The 20488-nt window shown below is 48.1% G+C and overlaps 1 protein-coding gene across 2 annotated transcripts in view; it reads left to right on the top strand.

Annotated features, from left to right (window-relative positions):
* Window positions 1-346: 346 nt before the first annotated feature.
* GLI2 (GLI family zinc finger 2) overlaps window positions 347-20488 on the top strand; it is a 244487-nt gene continuing 224345 nt past the window's right edge. The window contains exon 1 of one of the 2 annotated variants that reach the window (XM_036023599.1): window positions 347-884. The gene's annotated coding sequence lies outside the window, so the exon portion shown is untranslated. The remainder of the gene's footprint in view (window positions 885-20488) is intronic. The other variant, XM_036023598.1, reaches the window with a different exon arrangement.

The following is a 20488-nucleotide window of genomic DNA, read 5'->3' as shown; positions in this document are numbered from 1 at the left end:
CAGGACCCCCGGCACCTGCCTGGGCTGAGCCAGGGATCATACCCACCCTTTTCCTCTGTCGTAGGTTTTCGCCCCGGTGCCCGAAGATCAGAGTGCACTGGGAGCAGCGACCCGGACATCTCCTGGAGGAGGAAAAAAAGGGAGGTGGGGAGGGCGGGTGATTTCAGAGATTGAAAACAGAGCAGTCCCTGAGCCTCAGCACCGAAGCTCATCTGACTTGAGTTAGCAACCGTATCCCCCCACCCGCCCACCTCCGCCCAGGCGCCTAAAAAAAAAAAGTGTTGGAGACTGTTGCGTTCTTTCGTTCACTGCTCGAACTTTCCTAGTAGGTGTACGCTCACTACTTCGGGCTGGGGAGGAGCGTCCTCGGCCGCCTCCTCTCGTCTGGGTCCCCAGGGTCCTCGCGAGCTAGTGCGCGCGGCGCTGGCCGGTGCGTGGCCCAGGGTGTGCTGCAGCCGTGCGCGCGGGGGCGCTGTGCCGACCCGTCGGCGCCCGGATTGCGGGAGTGCTGGAGTTCGCCAGCCGAGGCAGCACGGCTCCGCAGACTTTTTTTCAAACTCCCATCAATGAGACTTCGAGAAGGAGTGGGAGGAGGCGGCGGCGGCCGCTGAGGCAGGCGAGGAAGAGTCGGGCTAGCCGGAGGAGCTGGAGGAAGGAGCGCGGGTCGCGCAGCGCACCGGAGCTTTGGGGTGTTCCCAGCCCGCCTGCTGTAGAGGCGGCCCGACCCCCGCCTGCCTCTTAGTCCCCTCTCTTGCGTGGCCAGACGCGCCGGCCGGACTGATCCCCGACACTCGGCAGCCCGCGGCGAGTGGCCGCGCCAGCCAAGTTGGGATGGGGGCTTACAGTCACCGCCTGGCTCCCGAGAGACCACCTGCTTGCTAGAGGTAAACTTTTGTCTTCCTCAGTAAAGTTGCACTGGCCTTCTTTTTTTTGCTTTTCGTTGAGAAGTGCCCCCCTCCCGGCCGAATCCTGGCCGGCTGGGATGCCGTGCAGTCTCGGAGGGTACCTCGGCGCGGGGATTGGGGCACTGGGTTCAGGGGGCCCTGGGGTTAGTGGGGTGGCCCCAATTCGGGGTTTAGCCAAGGCGGGCAGGGACGTAACGCGGGGGTTTGAAGACTAGGAATTCTTGGCCAGGGTTGGGGGGCGATTTTTCAACTTGGGGTAAAGAGCCTCTGTCCTCGAGGTGTGCAGCCGGGGCCGGCCCTCGCGCCGGAGCCCGGGGCTGTTTTTGCAAGAGGTGTGTGGGGAGGCTTAGTACCGGAGGCTGAGAAGCTGCGGAACTCTGAGAGGTGGACAGTGGAAGTATGCCTTAGGAAAGTGTGTTGTGCGTGAGGGGCTGCAGCCAGCCACTAGTGAACTTCTTACTGCACTTCTCCGAGCGACCCGTCCCGGAGCCCTGCCTTTCTTTCTTCCTCGCTCCTTCTTCCCCCTCATCAGGCCTTGCCGCCCCCTCCCCCTCGGTCCGCTCGCCTCGCCTCTCCGTTCACCCTCCTTGCTTTTCCCCCTCCTCCTCCTTCTCCCCTCCTCCCCGAGATCCGCTTGACTTCCCGAAGGGATCCTCCCGTAATCCCTTGCCGGGTCCTCGGGTCCCCCCACCCTCACTTTCATCCCCGCCCCCACTCATCGCCCCCCCCCCCCCCCCAACATCCCCCACCCCGGGCCAATCGCTCAACAAGTATATTTGCTGAGGAATTTGAAAAATCCACTACTGCAACTTGATCTGTGTGTGATGGATGGGAGAGGCGCGGAGAGAGTTGGGCGCCAATCCTATTAAGGGTTTAGGGAGGGGAGCGTTTTCCATGGATGGGGGCGGGGGTGTGAGGAGGGGAGGAGGAAGGAGCGTGTGTGTGTGTGTGTGTGTGTGTGTGTGTGTGTGTGTGTGTGGTGTGTGCGCGCGCGGGCTCCGGCAGCGCCAGGGAACTGTAAGTCCACCCAACTCGGCGCCTTTTCAGCAGGGCAGGAATTGCTGTCATTTCCTAGGAAACCCGACTTTTACTGCGCGAGTATCTGGATCAAGCCGCGCGATTCACCCTGGTGATTCGCCGCAGAGAGGTTCGCCGGCCTGGGGTCTCCCCCTGAGTAGCTTCCCTCTACCCCTGTCTCTTTTGTATGGTTCTTATGGGGTTCTCGGAGTTGATCCCGGCTGGAATAGTAGATCTTTCCCCAGCGTCTAGTGCCAGCAGCGGGGGTCTTATTCGCTCCTCTGCCTTCTTGCCCCAGCAGCGCGCTCGGTGTACCGCCACCCGTGCGGGCTTTGCAGCCCGGTGGCCACAAGTCCTGGGCCTCCCGCCCGCTGCCCTCGCGGGCCGTGTGAAGATTTAATCCCGACAGCTTCAGATAAAGGAAGCAGTTGTAAAACGCGCATATACTGTTTGCAGATGAGGCTCTGGGGGATGTTGGAGAATTTGAAAGTAAACGTTTCCCTCGCAAGCGGCATAAAATAGTGTTTAAACAAATATTGTATTGGCATGCTCAGGGGGCTTGGTGCCAAAAAGTAAAGTAAATAAACTGTAAAATCCAAAATATACAGCGTTGGAAAGCGGGAGAATAGGAGGGTCCGTCACAAGTCGTCTAACGAGGTTTGTTTGTTTTCGGCCACCTCACCTACAAGACCCCTCCCCTACCATTGCCTCACCTTGGCTGGGAGTTTCCTTCCCTCTACCCGTGTCCGGAAGCCTCCTGGGGCCGAGGGCGGCCTTGCAGTTGTTCACTCTGGAGGAAATTCATTGTGTGGCTACCTAGGCAGGTCTCCCTAGGCACTTCCCAGGGGAGTGGAAGGCACCTTGGCTAATCCTGGCTGCTTTGAGTTTTGATGCTCTCTAGGCTTTCCCAGCTTCTGGTTTGCCCTGGGGCAGTAACTCTACACAGTTTAATCTAGAACCGGCAGATGCGTCTTCTCCTGGGCCTTTCTCGTTCTTGGGCCTCTGACCGCTCTTCTTACTCTTCATCTTTCTTGCTTTCGTTTTACTAGACTTGCAGCTTCTCCCTCCTACGGCTGAGGGTTACAGGAAATTGTGGAGATGTTCTTGCCGAGATTTAAATTCCACTTAAACCCAAACATAGGGAAAGTTGTCACTTGTCTGAGAGTTTCAAGTGAGTTAATTTTGTAATATTTAGGGTGGCCTTGTATTTCTCCTCTGCTTTAAGAAATACGCTACTTTTGTGAGGTTATTTAGTGGTTCTTGGGGGTGTAATGTATGTGGATAGATCCCATTCTAGGTGAGGAGCCTGGGGCCCAGGAGATATAGCCCTCAGGTGAACTGGCCCTCCCTTGGTCTGGCGTCTGAGAGAGAGTCTATGGTCAGAGCATTCTGTTTTCAGTCAGTGGGTGCAAATAAGAGGGAGAAAGACACTCCTAGACCAGGGCCAGGCTCACCTAGAAATAAGGCAGGACTATTAGAGATGTTTTTATCTTCCATGGGAATTGCTTTGAGGGGCTTTCACACAAGGTTCAGACTCCTTCCGCAGAGCCTCCCAGGCTGTTTGCAAACTCACACTGACTCTGGCTGTGGCCTTGGAGGGAACTTTTGACTTGTCCCACCTTGAAGTGTGTGTGTATGAAGTTAGACTAGGCCCTTCTGGCCTGCTGGCTTTAGGATGGAGTGCCACTCTACTTTCTCAGGGATGCTCCAGACCACTTGTTGGAGAGCAGTGAATGGGGAGGTCCTTTGAGTTGCTTGGTTAGAAGAGCCTGTCAGTGAGCTGCTCACTGCCTGGCTTGGGGGGCTTGGCCCGGGAGATGTGTACTGTAGCTGGCTTGTTTGCACTGTGGACTGAAAAATACACAACTACTTCATGCTTTTTGTGCTACCACAAGTGCCCTGTATACAGAGTAGCCCCCAGGGCTGAATTAACAAACCAAGGGATTCAGCACGCAGGCAGACAAAATTGGATATTTGCCTAATAAACACCCTTCATCCGTCAGGGCCTGTGGGAGCAGCAGCGGGGGTGGGGGGCGGGTGGTGGAATTCATCTCACAGATGGCAGCAATTCTCTTTCAATGGGACCTGGAGGTTGTCCTGTGCACTTTGAAAGCCTGTGTAACCCCTACACAGGTGGCTGGCTTGTTGGAGCTGCAAACCCGAGTCCTGCATCTGTATGTATTCTTGGGGTGGGGCAGCTTGTCTTTTCCTGGAGAAAGTGCGTGTTCAGTGGGGCTTCTTTCGTTTGAGTGCTGCTCACTCATGACGCTGGCCTAAAGGACATAGAGCAAACCAGCTTTGCTTCTTTAGGTTGGGGGGCTGTTTCTACCTGAGCCTCAGCCCGTTTCTTGGTGCCTGGGGGCCGCTAGGCCAGGTGGACCAGGTGGACCTTGGGTGGACAGCTGCAGCTGCTCCCACTGGGCCAGGGCCCTTTGAAAAGGAACCCCAGGAAAGCAGTTTCCCTTTCTTCTTTTCAGTGTGTCAGAGACATGGACAAATGAAACATGTAAAGAATGCCAGAGGGAGAAATTGTATTCTCAGATTCCAGAAAATGCAGAGAGGCAGAATAGGGGATTGTACCAGCAAGCAGAATATGCAGCAATTTCAGTGAGCAAGGCTCACGGCTTCTAAAAAGCTCAGGAGGAGCGTGGAGCGTTGCTCTGTGACGGTTTCCTCATTGGACAGTCGTGTTTGGTAGTGTCTTTTGATAAAGAGCAACAGCTTTATGGTTTTCAAGTAAACACAGGACTCCAAATTCAATATTTCTCATTTTCTCTGAAATTAATTTGAGTGTTTGCTGTGAAATATAAAGGATTTAAGAAGACAAATCACTGGTCATTGTTTTTAGAGTCTGAGGGTGACAAAAACATCCTTAACCTTCAAAACTATGTTTAAAGCCATGGGGAAGTATGCCAATGATAACAGCATATTTTATGCGTGGTTAGCATCTTACTTTCCCCAGTTCCTTCATCAACAAAAGCGTCCCCAATAATCCTGTGTGCATTCCGATTCTAGTTTCTTTTATACAGATGGGGAAAATAGCCCATTTAAGATGTGACCAAAGAGTACATATCAGACTGTCTTGTGATTTTGGTTTAAGTTGGATAAATTAATGTGGTTTTGTGTGGGTGCATGTGTGTTGTTAAAAAAACAGGTTGCTGGGAAAAGTGTTTTAACTGAGTGCCCGGTTTCATGCATTAGCATAAGAAAAAAGTTATAGTGCATTTACTATTGTCTTGAATGAAGAGTTTCAGCAAGGAGAAGGGAAGCCCAAAAAGCACGATGGTCCATTGAGATTCGTCAGTGGCCCCAGCTGGTCATCTGCTGAAATCGGATATCACTTTTATCTTGCTTTTCCATTCTCTGGCCTTTTTCACACGTTCACTTTTGTCAGGGTTTATTGATTATGTTTTCTTCTCTGCAAATCTGTGGAAAATTTAATGAACCAAAAACAGCAGTAAAATAAAGGGGACTTTTTATTCATTAGCACAGGATTGATTTCCCCCTTTGGGCTTGGGCCTCTGGCCTCCCAGAGTGAATGTGGTGGAGGGCCGGTGGCCCTGCTGCAGGCAGAGGTGGGGCCTCCCCAGTCCGGGGCCTCACTGCTAGCCGGGACCAGCTCAGCACCGCACCCCTCACCCCAGCCCACGGCTGTTCCCAGCCAGCCTGAATCTGCCATGCTGTGGACCCCAGCATGCTCCTCCATGGTCCTGGCTTAGAGGGTTGTGTTGTGTGTATGTGTGTGTGTGTTTGTAGGTGGGATCTTTGTGTTCTCCAGCCATACAGATCATCTGAGTGCCTGGGCCTTCCCTGGGACATAGTTAAGTGTCTCTCTTTCCCCAGCCCTAGCTCTCAAACCTGTAATTAAGCAAAGCCCCTGGTGTGATTATGCTTTGCTGACTCGGCTGGGTTTGGAGCTGCTTCCCTCTATGAAACAAGATGAACTCTTGCTCTTTCCAGAGGCTTCCTGGGCAGCCTGCTGTACAATTTCATTGTACATCTGTTTGTCTGTCTGCCTCCCCCTGCTCTTTTTTCTCCCTTTTTCTCTCTCCTCTATGACTCTTTCTTTCTTTCTTTCTTTTTTTCTTTCTTTCTTTCTTTCTTTTTCTTTCTCTCTCTCTCTCCCTCCTTCCCTCTCTCTTTCTCTCCCTCTCTCTCTCTCTCTCCTCCCTCCCTTCCTTCCTCTTTCCCACCTTTCTTTCCCCTTCCCCTCCCTCTCTCTGTCTTTCTCCCTTCCCTCTTGTCTTTTCTTTTTATTCCCCTCCCCTCTTCCCATCCTCTATTTCCTCTTTCCTTTAGTATCTTTTAATTTTTCTCCTTTTCTCCCCGACACTCCTCCCCACCTCCTTTGTTTCTCTTTCTGTCTTTTTCTTTCTGCTTCCCCCTCCTGCCTGTGTTTCCTCTCTGGCTTCTTTCCCTCTCCTAGGGTCCCCTCCATCACCTGCCCTGCCGAGGACTGGTCCTGGAGGTCCGGGGAGGCGGGTGCCCAGCCCATGAGGACTGAGCCCCAAGTGCCAGCGAGCCGGCGCTGCTTTCTTCCCACCTGCCTGCAGGCTTGGTCTGTGGCGCCAAACAATGGCCACATTGTCCCAGCAGTGCACCGGCCACTCGCCAGGGCCGCCTTCGGCTAGTGGCAGCAGGCTGGACCTTGCTCGTGGCAAGTTGGGAAGAAAGCCAGCGGCCAGATCCAGAGCGGCCCACACCAACCCTTTGTTGTCGGGGAAGGACCCGAGCATGGTCGTGGGGTTCCCTCTGGGAGCGGACCCTACGAGCCTGTGCCTACCTGGGAAAGGCGTGTTTTCTAAAAGGTGCTCCCACCCGTGGACTGCAGCTGATTCCCCTCCCCCTTCCCATTGGCTCGCCTTTGCCTTACCCCGCAGACGGGGTTTCAAGTTTAGTTTACAGCTTGCAGAGTGAATTGAGAGCATTTCACCAGAGCCAGGAGAGAGAGGGGCCACGTTGCAAAACTTTCGGTGGCTCAGAAACTTTTTCTGTAATGCATCTGGGAGACTGATTACCAGGAAGGCCTCTTTATGCCTTGTCCCCACCCCAGAGGCAGAAAAAGAATGGTGGTGTCTCAAAATAGTACCCTCCTGTCCCCGCCACTTGACTTGACCTGTAGGGATTGGAGACTTCTTAGCGCTCTGAAAAAAAAGGTTTCTGAATGCTTAGGATGTTAAAAGAGCATCTGTCCCGGGTCCAAGCAGATGCTTAGCAATGCTTCTTTGTGTTGTGGACAATGCAATAAGTCAGCTCGACTTTTGAGCCGCATTTATAAGGAACTGTAAGGGCCGCTCAAGTACACTTGTGCTAAGTTGAATTGATTGAAATTTAATGTCGGTTAGTGGTGATGAATGGTAATGATTTTCCAGAGTATCTTTGGCATACTTGACATTAATAACTGGAGAGTGTGTGCACGCGCACTGAGAGCCTGCCACACACGTGAGGCGGCAGCATTATTCATCTTCCCAGATGCCAGTCCTTCGTCTGCTTTCTGCTTCTGAGATCCTTTTCCTTCTCACCATAATTCAGTTGTTTGGATGATTTAAAAAAAAAAGAGGAAAAGAACGAAAGAGAAAAATCTTTCTCCACTGAGCACGTACATCATGTCAACATAATTTTGAGCTCATGATTTTTTTCAATTCCTACATAAATCAGCTTCTAATATACAGAATGTGATGAATTTGTTTTAGCTGCCATCATGAATTAATGTTATGCAAATAGAAGCTTTGCAGGTGAAATGATTTACTTAATAATTTCAACTTCTAATATTTAAACTCATTCATTATGTTAGGAGTTAAAAAAAAACATGTTCATATTTTTAAACCTGAGATAGGGAGATTAGTATGCAAGTATTTCTAGTGTTGGCAGACCTTGATGGCCAGGAAACAACTCTTAATTTGTTGATTCTTGCTTTGAGAATCTTCAGTTCACCAAGCAGTGGTTTTGAGGCCGGGGATGGAAGTGTTACCAGGTTCCATCCGGGGGAGATCACAAATGCATTTAAATGGTTCCAACATGGTCATCAAGGTACCATATCCCATGAGACTGAACTAGCTCCACTTTGGGAATGAAGGAAGGCTTGAAGGATGAGGATGGCTGAGCCAGGAGGAGAAGGGTGAAGGGGCTCTGATGCCCCCTGTCTCCATCTGTATCATTGGCTAGTTAAGACTATCCTAAGAGCCAGTCATTAGTACCTGCCTATGAAGGTGGTAGTGGTGTAGAAAGTTGGGTGGACCTCCCCCTACCCTGACTCCCACACCCCTGCCATAACTGCTAGGAAGACTTTCTTATATATTGTTCTTTCAGGCTGTTTTCCTCTGGAAAAAGTTGAAGAAGAGAGTACAAAGGATGGATAAATGCACTATGAAGAGAAATGTGCCTGAATCCCTTGGGGTTACCCTCAGGGAGAGTGAAATTACTCACTCAAGAGCTAGGTGACCCTGTGCAAGTTGATTTACCTCTCTGTGGAAGGAGGGGCTGGCAAACAGGCTCTCCAGCTTCAGAGTCCTGGGAGCCAGCACCCCCAACCTTTGACAGCTGTCTCTGAGAATCAGGGTAGGGAGACCAGCGACTGGAGGAAGTCTGGTCTTTGCTTGTCATTGCTTCTGTTTCTGGGCACAGCACAGTGAAGCACCTCTGAAGGAATATGCCCCACCTTCCCCTGCCAGTCACTCTCCTTAGCCAGCTGTAGGGCTGGGGCATCTCTAGATGTGGTTACAGGGTGAGCCCGGATGGGGGTGGACTTGGGGACATTGGAGAAGGCGGGGAAAGCACTTGGCCTGTGATGGCCTTTTGGACTCTCCTGAAGGCCGCAGACAAGTTGAAGGGAGGCCTGACACATAAATATGTCTCAAATCTCTGAAGATCAGGGTAGCGTTTTTTGACTTGACTTCTCTAAAGATTGAGGTCATTGCAGTCTGATGACAGGTTGAAGGCACATCATTCAGACAGTTCAACTGACAGTGGTGGCTTGTGCCATGGTGATACATTGTGTGTCCAGGCAGTATTTAGGGCTGGTCCCAGCTGTCTGAGGAGATCAAGGTGAGGGGACTTCTCTTGTGTTCATTGGCTGAGGTGGTGTGCCTGCATTGCCTATTTATGCCGGGAAGGAAGAAGATCGACTCAGCGGTTTTGCAGCCAAGGGTTTTCAGGTTTGCTGATGGCAGGATGGAGCAGGGTGGTAGGGTTTGAATGTAATTCAGATTTGTTCATCTGTAGGTGTGATACTACATAATATAGTATTTAGATTAAGCTTCCTGTTAAGTGTGAATGAGGGATATGTGATATGTTTGTTTAGGCTGATATACATATATATCAGTAAGAATCTTACCTACCAGATCCCTTTATGAAGATTTTTTTTTTCTTCTATGAGACACTTACACCAAGAACAGAATGAAGTCAGAAATGGGAACGAGTTATAGAGGCAAAGCTGAGCTGAAGGCCTCAAGCATCTCCTAGTTGCCTGGGCCTCCTGGTTGGGAGAAATGGGTTCTCTTTCCCAGAACAGTGGCCAAGACTGTCAGGTGGCTCTGGCAGCCACTGGCTTTGCTGTGGAAGATAACCTTCAGGCCCTGGAGAAACCAGAGAGTAGTGAGCGTGTGAGACAAGCACCTTAGTTTCTGTGCTGTGAGTTCTGGCCTGGGGCTCCCTAGGTCAGAAAACCCCCTTTCTTTTTTTCTGTGTGAGAAGCTGCATGTGCTGATATCATGATGGCTGTCTCTTTGTTTGAAGGCCGAAGTGGCCAGAAACTGGATCCTCTTCGGGTCTAGTTTGCTGTTTCACAGTTTGAGCAGGCCTTTTGGTAGCTTGGCCCACCCTGGGGTTTGACTCAGGGGTGCATCTGTGATGTCTTTAGGGTTCCCTAAGGAGGAGGGTAGGACGGAAGTAGACTGGCAGGAGTGAGAGGGCGGTGAGGGGAGCTGGTGCCTCCTGGCCTGCCAGAGCTGTGAAGGCCTCAAGCCCCAGAGCTGAAGGGAGCCTGCCATGAGCAGGGAATGGGCTAGGGGGGAGGGCCTCCCTCTCTGCCCACCCCACCCAGGAGGTCAGCCTGTGGTTCATGTGCTCCACAATCCTGGCCCCAGCTCAAGCACTGCTCCCTGCACCCTGTCAGCATACTTTAAGAGTGTCCTGTCTCCTCACTATGACTTGAGTCTCCTTTGGAGCAAGAAGGCAAGAAAGAGCCTGGATGGGTGTGGGACAACTGGAGCATGGGAACATGCACGGTTTCGCTCTGTGGCCCTCACTTCACAGCTCAGAGTGAGTCTTTACAGGTGAATTATTTATTTATTTATTTATTTATTAAATCCTCACCCAACAATATGTTTATTGGTTTTGGGGGCGGGGGAGACAGACAGACAGACATTGATGTGAGACAGAAACATCCATTGGTTGCCTTCCATATACGCCCTGACTGAGGATGGAACCCAAAACATAGGTATGTGTCCTGACGGGGAATCAAACCTTCAGGCTTCTGATGTGTGGGACAGTGCTCCAACCAACTGAGCTACCCAGCTCTAGGACCTTACAAATAAGTTTTAGTATTAAACAAGGCTTTGAGTGAGAGCCCAGCATGGCTTTGGCTCAAGGTCAGGGTCCTGGACATGGCGGCCTTTCGGGCTCTTAAATGCCTCCAACTGATGACATGGACCAGCTTTTGGGGGTTTTTGTGATTTGTACTGTCCTGCACTGCACTCTGTTATCTTTATGCTAATATTTCAAGTACATGTTGGCAAGAACTTCAAGAGAGCATAAAAAGAACTTTCATATGTTTGCACATGGGACTTGTCGAGGTGTTGCATCCACTGTGCATTTGGTTGAGATGGTGGCCATTCAGAGGGCTGAGCTGAACCGAAGGCGCAGCACCCTTGCCTGCCCATGTGTGCGCAGTTTCTCTGCTCAGTCCACACTCCCGAAGGCAACTCATAAAACAGATGAGGGCCCACGGCCTGGTGGCTTCCCTGGCACTGGGGGACCCATGGAAGTAGAGGCGGGCTGGTGGCATTTCTATCTCCTTCTGGTTTCTGGAAGCTGCATCCTTCCCCCAATCTAGCCTCTCAGTCCCCGGACCCTCAGGCTCCAGCCCCAATCCAGCTGTTTTGCCCAGAACAAATGAGGCCCAGTGCTCCAATATGGTGGTCCCTCATTGCCACTGCATGCCCACCTTCAAGGGGCCCACTTGGCAGTAGAGCTGGATTGACACCCGGTCCCTTTGCAGTTTCAACTGGGAGCTTTGCTTTGCCGGGCTTGAGGGTCCCGACTGACATACTCCCCTCCCATGGTGTGAGTCCTGTTTACTATGGTTTTGTAGTGAGAATTGGGTTCTCAGACCACTGCCCAGCCATGGGCAGCTACTAGCCATCCTCATGGAGCTGGCTGCCCGCCTGAGCACTGTGTATCCCCACAGGCTGCCTGGCCACCTGCCCAGCCAGGCCTACAGAGCACCTGCTCTCCTGCCCAGCCATACTTACCCTGAGGGTACCTCAGGTTTCCCCAGTGGCCCAGACCCTGCTGGTCCCTCTCTCTTCTGTTTCTGTTTCCTTGGGTTTTACTTTACTTAGGTTTAAGCATCCTTTTATTTGGCTTGGGGGTTCTTCTGTGTTCAAGGTCTGAATCCTGGTTTAGAACTTGAGGATTCAAGCAAATGAATCTTTTGATGTAAAAATATTAAAAACAGTAACAAAATGTTTTTTCTACACGATCTTAAAACTAAGACATGCCTTTTATTGCTCAAAAACTTATAAAGTAAGGAAAAGCATAAAGAGGGAAATTTTATTAAATTGTCTCCCAGTCTCTTTCTCTCTTATTTTGTATGAAATATTATTTTTGCTCTATATTTTCTTAAAAAATGAAGTTATATTATGTATATAGCCTTGTAATTATTGTTTCACTTAACATTATATCATGAACATTTTTCCATGTTATTAATGAATAATTTTATGTGATTTTTAAAAAAGTGGCTACATAATATTTTTGTCTGCTGTTGTCATATTTTGTTTTACCTTCTTTGAATCCTTGGACCTGCAGATTGTTTCTAATTTTTGTTACTATAGAGAATGCTGAAGTAGACATTTTTATGTGTAAATGTTTACCTGCAATTCTGATTATTTCCTTAGAATATATTCTTAAAAGTGGAATAACTTGGCCAAACTGTTTGGACAGCTGTTTTGAGGCCCTGGTCAGGCCTTAGTGGATTTCCAGTAGTATCTTCCTAGCTTTTGAGGAGAGATTGAAGATGTTAGCTGGAGGTTTTCAGGACAGCAAGGCACAAATTGATGCAAAGCAGCTGAGTGCCTTCTGCAGGCCCTTAGCATGAAGTCACCTGGAGATATGGCCTCACTTTGCAGATGGGTGAACTGAGTCTCAGAGACACTGGGTGATCTCCAGCTTTGCCTCAGCAGTGGGAAGCAGGGCCCTGAGATGACCTGGGTTTGCAGACACCCAAACTAGGAACCTTTCCTGCAGCGGGTTTCTGAGTGCTACCATGGGAGCAGTTGGTCTGCCATAGATAAGGACTCCAGCTGTGATCCTCAACAGGGCTGTTTGTTCCCCAGGGGATGTTTAACAACGTATGGAGACATTTTCGGTTGTCACGACTGTGAGGTTGCTACTGGCATCTAGTGGGTAGAGGCCAGGAATGCTGTTCAACATCCTGCAATGCACAGGGCAGCCCCCATGCCAAAGAATTATCTAGCCTCAAATGTTACCAATGCCGCAATTGAGAAAGGTCCAACAAGGACTCCCCTCATCCTATCCTGCCTTCCTCCCCCCACACACACCAGGACTCTGCCACCAGGCTTCCTCTTCTGGCGGGGGCTGTCAGAGCAGGCAGCAGCGCCTTTTTCACACATCATTCGCACACCAGGCTGGCAATCTTAAACCTTCTTTCCTGTGCCTTGAATTTGAAACAATGTGGCATTTGCCATCAAGAGGAATTCCTTGTGCAATCCATCAGTCAATCAGCTAGCACTTACTGGAACATCTGTTACGTGCCTGGCACTTATTAAGCTCACTGCCTCAGGTGCACACCTTGCTAACTTGGTTAACAGCTGGAGGCCTCTGAAATCCCAGCAGGTTTCTCAAATGCGCATCTTGCTTTGTTACCCTCCATGCCTGGCAGGGAGGCTACTGTAGGAAAGTCATAAATTCACCAGCATGACCTCAAAAGGCAGCTACCTAGGAATATTGGCCAGGAGCAAGAATTGTCTGTTTTCCTGGCCCAGGCTGATACGTTCCCACTTCACCGTGAATTTTGTCCCAGACTCTTCCTGGCAGCTATTAGCTGGGAATTGCAGAGTCCTGGGTCAGAATAATGAAGAGCCCTAGGGTCTGGGCCTTGGAAAGTGGCACATTTATTTAACCAGACAGTTGTGTCTGAGTAGCTGGGAAGGTGTCCTCCAGGAGTGGACCAGGACGGGGTCTCCAGGAGGGATGGGGGAAGGAGGGGTGGTGGCGCAGGCCGAGGAACTTGGGCAAATGGACACAGAAGGTCATTTCTGGAACCTCCAGGGGATCAGTTCACTTGGAGGTGAAGTGTGAGGAGGGTCAAGCAGTCTGCAGAGGGGCCCTTTATGAAAGCCTGGGGATGCCTTGAAGGGGAGGCTTGGTGAGTCCCAAGGATGGCTCTGCCACCTGTCCCTCATATCCTTTATGTTCAGGTCACGGGGCAGAAACGTGTGGCGGACCCAGATTTCTTCTGGGGCTGGGGCATTTGGGATCTAGATGTGCAGCAGAGTGATCATCAGCTTTACTTCTTAATTCTCTCCTCTGTGATTTGGGCTGACTCAGTTCCTCGGGTTTTTTCCTGCCAGGCAGACCAGACAAAACTATGGAAAAGAGGGAATTCCCAGCAAATATGCACATATCTCTTCGTCCTGCTTACAACCTCTGCCCATCTGCAGGCAACACATGTGGTATTTTCTCCCAGCCTGTTCCCAGCCTGATCCCTGAAGATAAGTCCCTCTAAGCATTGCTTCTTGGGCCTGTTGCAGGGAGTGGCTGGTGGAAAATGGAAGAGATCAGCTTGGTTCTTAGAAAACCCTCTACTGTGATCCTCAGGAATGCCTTCAGTGACTAAGGGTGGTAGGGTCATCCATCCATCCTCGTATCCATCCAGCATCCAGCTGTTCATCTGTTCATCCGTTCATCACCCATCCATTCATTCACCACCCACCCATCCTCCACTCATTGACCATAGAGATTTTAAAGGCCTTTGCTGTTGGTCTTTGGCACACCCTTCCTCTCCTGTCCATGAAACCAGTAACTTAGCAGTCACCTCCTCCATGGAGTCCGCCCTGCCTCAGACCCAGGTCCCAGTCTTCCCTGGTATTTCCCTTGCTTATAACATTTGCTAATACATTCTTGCCATTGTCTGTTCATTTGAGCTTAGTAAATGTTTGCTGATAAATGAATTCTGGAAAAGTTTTTAGTGGGAAAACATTTCATTTGTTCTGTTTCTTTTGACACCTCTTTAAACAAATGAGTCAGCCAAGCAGTCTTCATATTGGCTTCCTTGATTTGAGAGAGCAGGAGCAATTGCTTTTAAAATGATCAGTTTGTAATATAACAGAATTGTGTTTTTATATAATTTAAGTATGTATTATAGCTTATTTGGGCCTCTCATGTTAACTTTCTGTACCATATTTTTATGTTGCTTTGTGGGGTTTCGAGGTGAGAGGCATGATGTTTTGATAGAAAAATCATTGGAGCCCTAGCTGATATGGCTCAGCTGGTTGGGCATTGTCCCCCAAACCAAAAGGTTGCTGGTTTGCTTCCTGGTCAGGGCACATGCCTGGGTTGTGGGTTCAGTTTCCAGTCGGGGCTTGTACGGAAGACAGCCATTGGTGTTCCCCTCTCACATCGATCATCCCTGTTTCTCTCCCTTCCTTTCTCTCTGCCTTCCCCTCTCTCTAAAAACAAATCAAAAGAAACAAAAGAAAAAGAAAAAGCATTGGAAATGTGGTGAGGTAACCAGGAATCTAGCCTGGCTTTGCCTGGAAGTAGGCGCCGTCCTTCCCGGAGCCTCCCCTAGTTTGTTCCATGCCTGTCGAATGAGGCAGTTGGAACACATCACTGGGAGCACCCTCTAGGCCATGACACTCAGTGCCTGGGATCCCAGACTCTCTATTTCAGTGATTAGAGGGCCGCACTGGGGTTTTTGGACTCATCGATGGTCATTTCACTGACTGACCTGAGTAAGGAAATAGCCCTTGACCCCATTCGCAGATGCATGTTATGGTACCGCCACCCCTAGGGATGGGACGCCCACCAGGGGAACAGCCTGATGCAGCAGGAGTTTCTTTCACTTTACAGATGCTATGGAGGCTCCCTGGTTTTATTGCAGTTGTCCAAGGTTCCCAGATGAGGAGAGTCGGGGACTCCCCTCCCCTTCCAAGGGCTGGTTTCCCATCCACAGGGGGCTCTTCCATACCTTCTGGGCAGAGCCTTTGTCTCACCAGAGACCCCCTCTGCCCGGGGGGCCTGGACAGTTGGGAATGTGATCCGGCCATCAGCCGCAGCCTGCCTCCTCTGCCTCCTGCTCCAAGAGGAGATCTGCCCACACTTTGTCCCTTCTGTGGCACCCAGCTCTGTGAGGGCGGGCAGTGAGCATCTTCCTTGGGTTTGTTCTTTCCCGGGCTAGCCCCAGCCTCTGTTTTGGCATGTTCGAGCCCTCCATGTTTCATGTGACCCAGCTTGGCATCTGTTTGGTGCCCTGGTACATAGTTAGCACTCAGTAAATCTTGGTCATTATTATTAATAAGGTAGCCCCAGTGGGCACCACATATTTGGCAGCTACATCACACTAGTGACTCATTGAGACTCCTATCTACCCCAAACCTAATTCTCATTTAGTGAGCACTGCTGGTTTAAGCCAGCGTCATCATCCTACTGGGCCTTCAGAACACAGTTACTGTAGAAGGACAGACATCTGGGAGGGCAGAGCCTGTGCTCACCAGAGCCCGGATATGTTTGTGCTCTTGTTTCTGTCCGAGAAAGTCGTTAGTCATTAGCAGGGAGAGTTTCTAGGAAGTGCCTGATTTTGTCGCCTGTCTCAGGCCAGTAAGGCGCCTGCGGTACTTCTCTTCGGGCTGCCAGAGGTTGCCCTGGGCCTGAGGGCGGTGATGATGCTGTGCCACCTCTTCCTTGCCATACATGGGCCTTTCCAAAGTGTGGTTCTTAGAGGCCAGGAGGGTGGCCCTGCTGTCCAGTCGCATGGCCCACTAAAGACTGGTCAGAGAAGAGCGGTGTGGCTTCCTGAAGCTGGAGGTCACGTGGCTTGCACAGGGCCAGCCTCCTGTGGCTGCTCAGCAGGCCTCCTGCTGCACAGGCCTTCCCTGTCCTCGCCCAGGTCCTGTGACCCAAACATTACAGCAACGGGTTTGCTCTCCTGGGTTTAAAAAAATTGTTTTGTAAGGTGGACAAATAAAATTGTCCACTTCATTCTAGTCTTCATCTTTACATTAATATTTATCCCTCCTCCCCCCATATTTCACATATTTGAGATTGCATGGTTTATAGTTTGCTTCCTGTAATTTTTACTTAATGCTTTTTGGTAAGTGTTTCTTTAGGCTCTGTCAAAATATGTTTTTTGATTCCTGTCTCTTGGGCATAAAATTATTTTTCTCATTATCATAAGTTTTCTAAAAACATGTTTGTATGTAAGTGTTCTAAGATGATTAGTATACTTAATTTTCTTTTTAAAAAAGAAACAGAAACAGACCATTTACTAAATAATTATGAAAACAGATTTTAAAAGAAGAAAGTAAAAGCCACATGGCCTCAGGCCCGCACTCCCAGCTCTCAGTGGGGACCCCCTTAGCACGTCAATGTGGGTCCCTCCCGACCCTTCTTGTGTGTGTTTGCTAATGCTTCCCCGTCTCTTGGGGTCACATCACTTGGTGGCTTTGTAGTCTACTTTTTCCACTTAACCACCACTTTTGTGTGTGTGTTTTCCTAGGATGTAAATCTTTGACAGTAACTGATCACATTCTTTGGGTAAATTTACAGAGGAAGAATTCAGTCAAAGGTGAGGTCATGTCTATAACTCTTTACTCCTATTTCTAGGCAAGTGGTTAAAAAATGTCCCCTGGAGAGCAGCCATGAATCCAGCTTTTTTCCCCCCGATACAAAACTAATACAGATAAAACACTTAAACGTTTAGAAATGTACAATGTGGAGTGAGCAAGCCCCCCAGATCTGGCTCCCTATAGGCATAACCACTGGCACCTGGTGCGCTGCGCCCTCCAGCGTTTCTCCGCTGACGCAGATCCATGTTTTGTCATTTGCTCTCCTGAGTGGGTCACATTGCCAGCTGTGTCCAGCAGCTTCCTTCCTCTGTGCTCACTTAGCAATATGGCTTGGCTCTCTTTCCACATCCATCCGTATGGATCAACCTTACTCACTTTATCACTTAAATTTTCATTTACACTTATTTATTTATTGACAAGTAATATATTTACATGGTGAATAATTTTGTAAGGCATAAAGGGTTGTATATGCATATATATAAAGTCTTCCTGACACTGCCATGGCCCCAATGCCCCCACAGTTCTCCCAGAGCTGATCAGTGACATTGGTTTTTACGTGTATCTTTCCAGAAGTAAGTTTGATGCCAGTGGCATGAAAATGAATAGATAGTCTTTTTTCCCCCTTAGTCGATGCTTTCTCAAATGGAAGTGTAGGATACAGCTTGTGCTGTAACTTGCCTTTTTTACTCTCCATTCTACGTGAGCATGTAAAGAGTGTCTTCATTGTGTAAGTTAAAAAGTGTGTGCAGTTGTGTGGTTACACCAGAGTTCACTTATCTAGTCCCTGTTGGTGGACATTTGTCATTATAAACAGTGGCGCATTGAACAACCTTATTTTATGTCACTTCACATGCGTGAATATATAAATTCTAGAAATTAAATGCCTGGGCACAAGGATGAGAGTTTTATGATTTGGGAAGATAATGTCAAATTGCTTTTCGTGGAGGTTTACACTCGCACCAGCAATGCATCAGAGTGCCCGCTCCCCATGTCTGTGGACACAGTGCTAGTGCCACACTTTTCAATCTGTGCCGATCTGACAGTTGGAAAAAACATCTCAGTGTAGTTTTTTTTAATGTAAATTTGGTAAGTGTTGACTTATGTATGCAAATCAACACCACAGTCAAGATAGCAATCATGTCCATCCCCCTCAGAAGTTTTCTTCTGTCCCTCCCACCCCTCACCTTCCCTAGGGAGCCACTGGTGTGCCTTCTCTCACTGAAGTTAGTTTTCATTTTCCAACTCAGAAGTGTGCAGGATGCACTCTGTTTTGATCTGGTGTCTTATACTCAGCACAGCTATTCTGAGAGTCAGCCACATAGCTGTGCCCCGTTCCCTTTTTGTTGCTCAGTAGTGTTCCATCAGATGGATATACCATAGTTGGTTTTTCCAGATGCCTGTTAATGGACATTTGGGTTACTTCCAATTTTGTAATATAAGGTTGGTTGTTAAAATAGGTTGCTATGAACATTTCTGTACAAATCGTTGTATGGGCATTGGTGTTCTCTTTTCTCGGGTGCCCACTGAGGAGTGAAATATCTGGCTCATAGGTGTGTCTGGGTCATGAGGTTGGTATGGTTGACTTTTTAAGAAACTGCAGAATTGATGAACAAAGAGGATTGTACCATTTACATTCCCACTAGCAGGTGTGAGCGTTTCAGTTCCACCACATCCTTGGCAGCACTGGGAGTGGTCAATCTTTTGAATTTAAGTGATTTTAGTAGACATGTTGTGGGCACCTCATTGTAGTTGTGCTTTGCGTTTTCCAGCGAGTGATGATATCTTCTGGTGTGCCTTATTGCCATCGGCATGTCTTCTTTGGCAAGGGTCTGAGCATCTCTCTCTCTCTCTTTAACCTTGGATTGATTTTTAAAAAATTAAGTTTTAAGATTTTTTGATATATTCGGGATGCAAGTCTTTTATCAGTTATATGCTTTAAAAGTATTTTCTTCTGGTCTGTGGCTTATTTTTTCTTCCTCTCAACAGTGTTTACTGTAGAATAAAAGATTTTAATTTTGCTGAACTCAATTTTATCAATTTTTTCTTTAATAAATCATGCTTTTGATATTGTACCTAAGATTCTTATTTGCCTAAACTGAGGTCACTAAGATTTTTCTCCTGTGTTTTCTTTTTGGAAGTACTCAAGTTTTAGGTTTTACACTTAGGTCTTTGGTCCATATTGGGTTAATATGTTAATACTTACATATAGTAGAAAGTGTGGATCACAGTTAGTTATTTATTTGCATATTGCTATCTCATTGCTCCAGTACCATTTGTTGCAAAGATTATTCTTTCTGCACCAGTTGCTTTTACACCTTTATAGAAAAATTCTCTTTCCCATACCTATGTGGGCCTGCTTCTGGGGCTTCTGTTTTGTTCCTTTGATCTGTTTGTCTCTGTTGACACCAGCACGGCGCTTTCCCATGTACTGCGATTTATAATAAGCCTTGAAATCAGATAGCGTCAGCCTTCAAACTCTGTTATTTTTTAAAAGTTTCTTGGCTATTTTAGATCCTTTGCATTTTCATATGATTTTAGATTCAACTTGAAAATTTCTTCAGAAACTCCACTTTAAAGATTTTGATTGAGATTGTGATGAATATAGATAAATTTAAAGAGAATTGACATCTTAATAATATTGATTACTTTGACCTACAAAGTACTTAAATGTTCTTAGCAGTGCTTTATAGTTTTTAGTGTATAGGTATTGTCCATCTTTTTCAGATTCATCCTGAGATATTTTGTATTTCTTCAAGTTACTATAAGTGGCATTTTAAAATTTCAGTCTGCAAGTATTTAGAAATGTAATTGATTTTTGTGTGTTGTTCCTGTGCCCTGTTTTGTAAATAGAGTTGATTGTATTTTGTACATAAATGTTCATGTCATCTGAGAATAAACACAGTTTTCTCTCTTTCTTTACAATCTGGGTGTCTTTCATTTATTTATTTTGTCTTATTTTACTCGCTACAGAACATCCAGTGCAGTGTTGACTAGAGGGTGAGAGAAGACATCCTTGTCTTGTTCTTTTAAAAAATATTAATTAACTAACTAATTAATTAATTAGAGTTTAGAGAGAGGAGAAGGGAGGGAGAAAGAGAGGGAGAGAAACATTGATGTGAGAGAGAAACATCAACTGACTGCCTCTCATACATGCCCCAACAGGACAATCCCACAACCCAGTCATGTGCCCTGACAGGGATTCGAACCAGTGACCTTTTTCACTTTGCAGGATGACACCCAACCAACTGAGCCACACCAGTCAGGGTGAGGGCCCTTGTCTTGTTTTTGATAACAGCTGTGATGCTATGGTGAATCACATCGATTGGCTTTCAAATGTTAAACCAATTCTTGCAGTTTTTGCTTTATGTTTCTGAAGCTGTGATGTTAGGATTGTTATATCCTCATGATGAACTCACTCCTTTGTCATTATGAATGACTCCCAGGTAATAACCTTTGTTCTGGCTGCTTTTATGATTTTCTTTTTATGTTTGGAGTTTTCATCAGCCTCGAATCCTTCTCAGCCATTATTTTCTTAAATAT

This window comes from Phyllostomus discolor, chromosome 4, assembly GCF_004126475.2.
Source record: "Phyllostomus discolor isolate MPI-MPIP mPhyDis1 chromosome 4, mPhyDis1.pri.v3, whole genome shotgun sequence".
Taxonomy (NCBI): Eukaryota; Metazoa; Chordata; class Mammalia; order Chiroptera; family Phyllostomidae; genus Phyllostomus; species Phyllostomus discolor.
The sequence above is the reverse complement of the archived record's forward strand: the minus strand, read 5'-3'. Positions and strand labels throughout refer to the sequence as shown.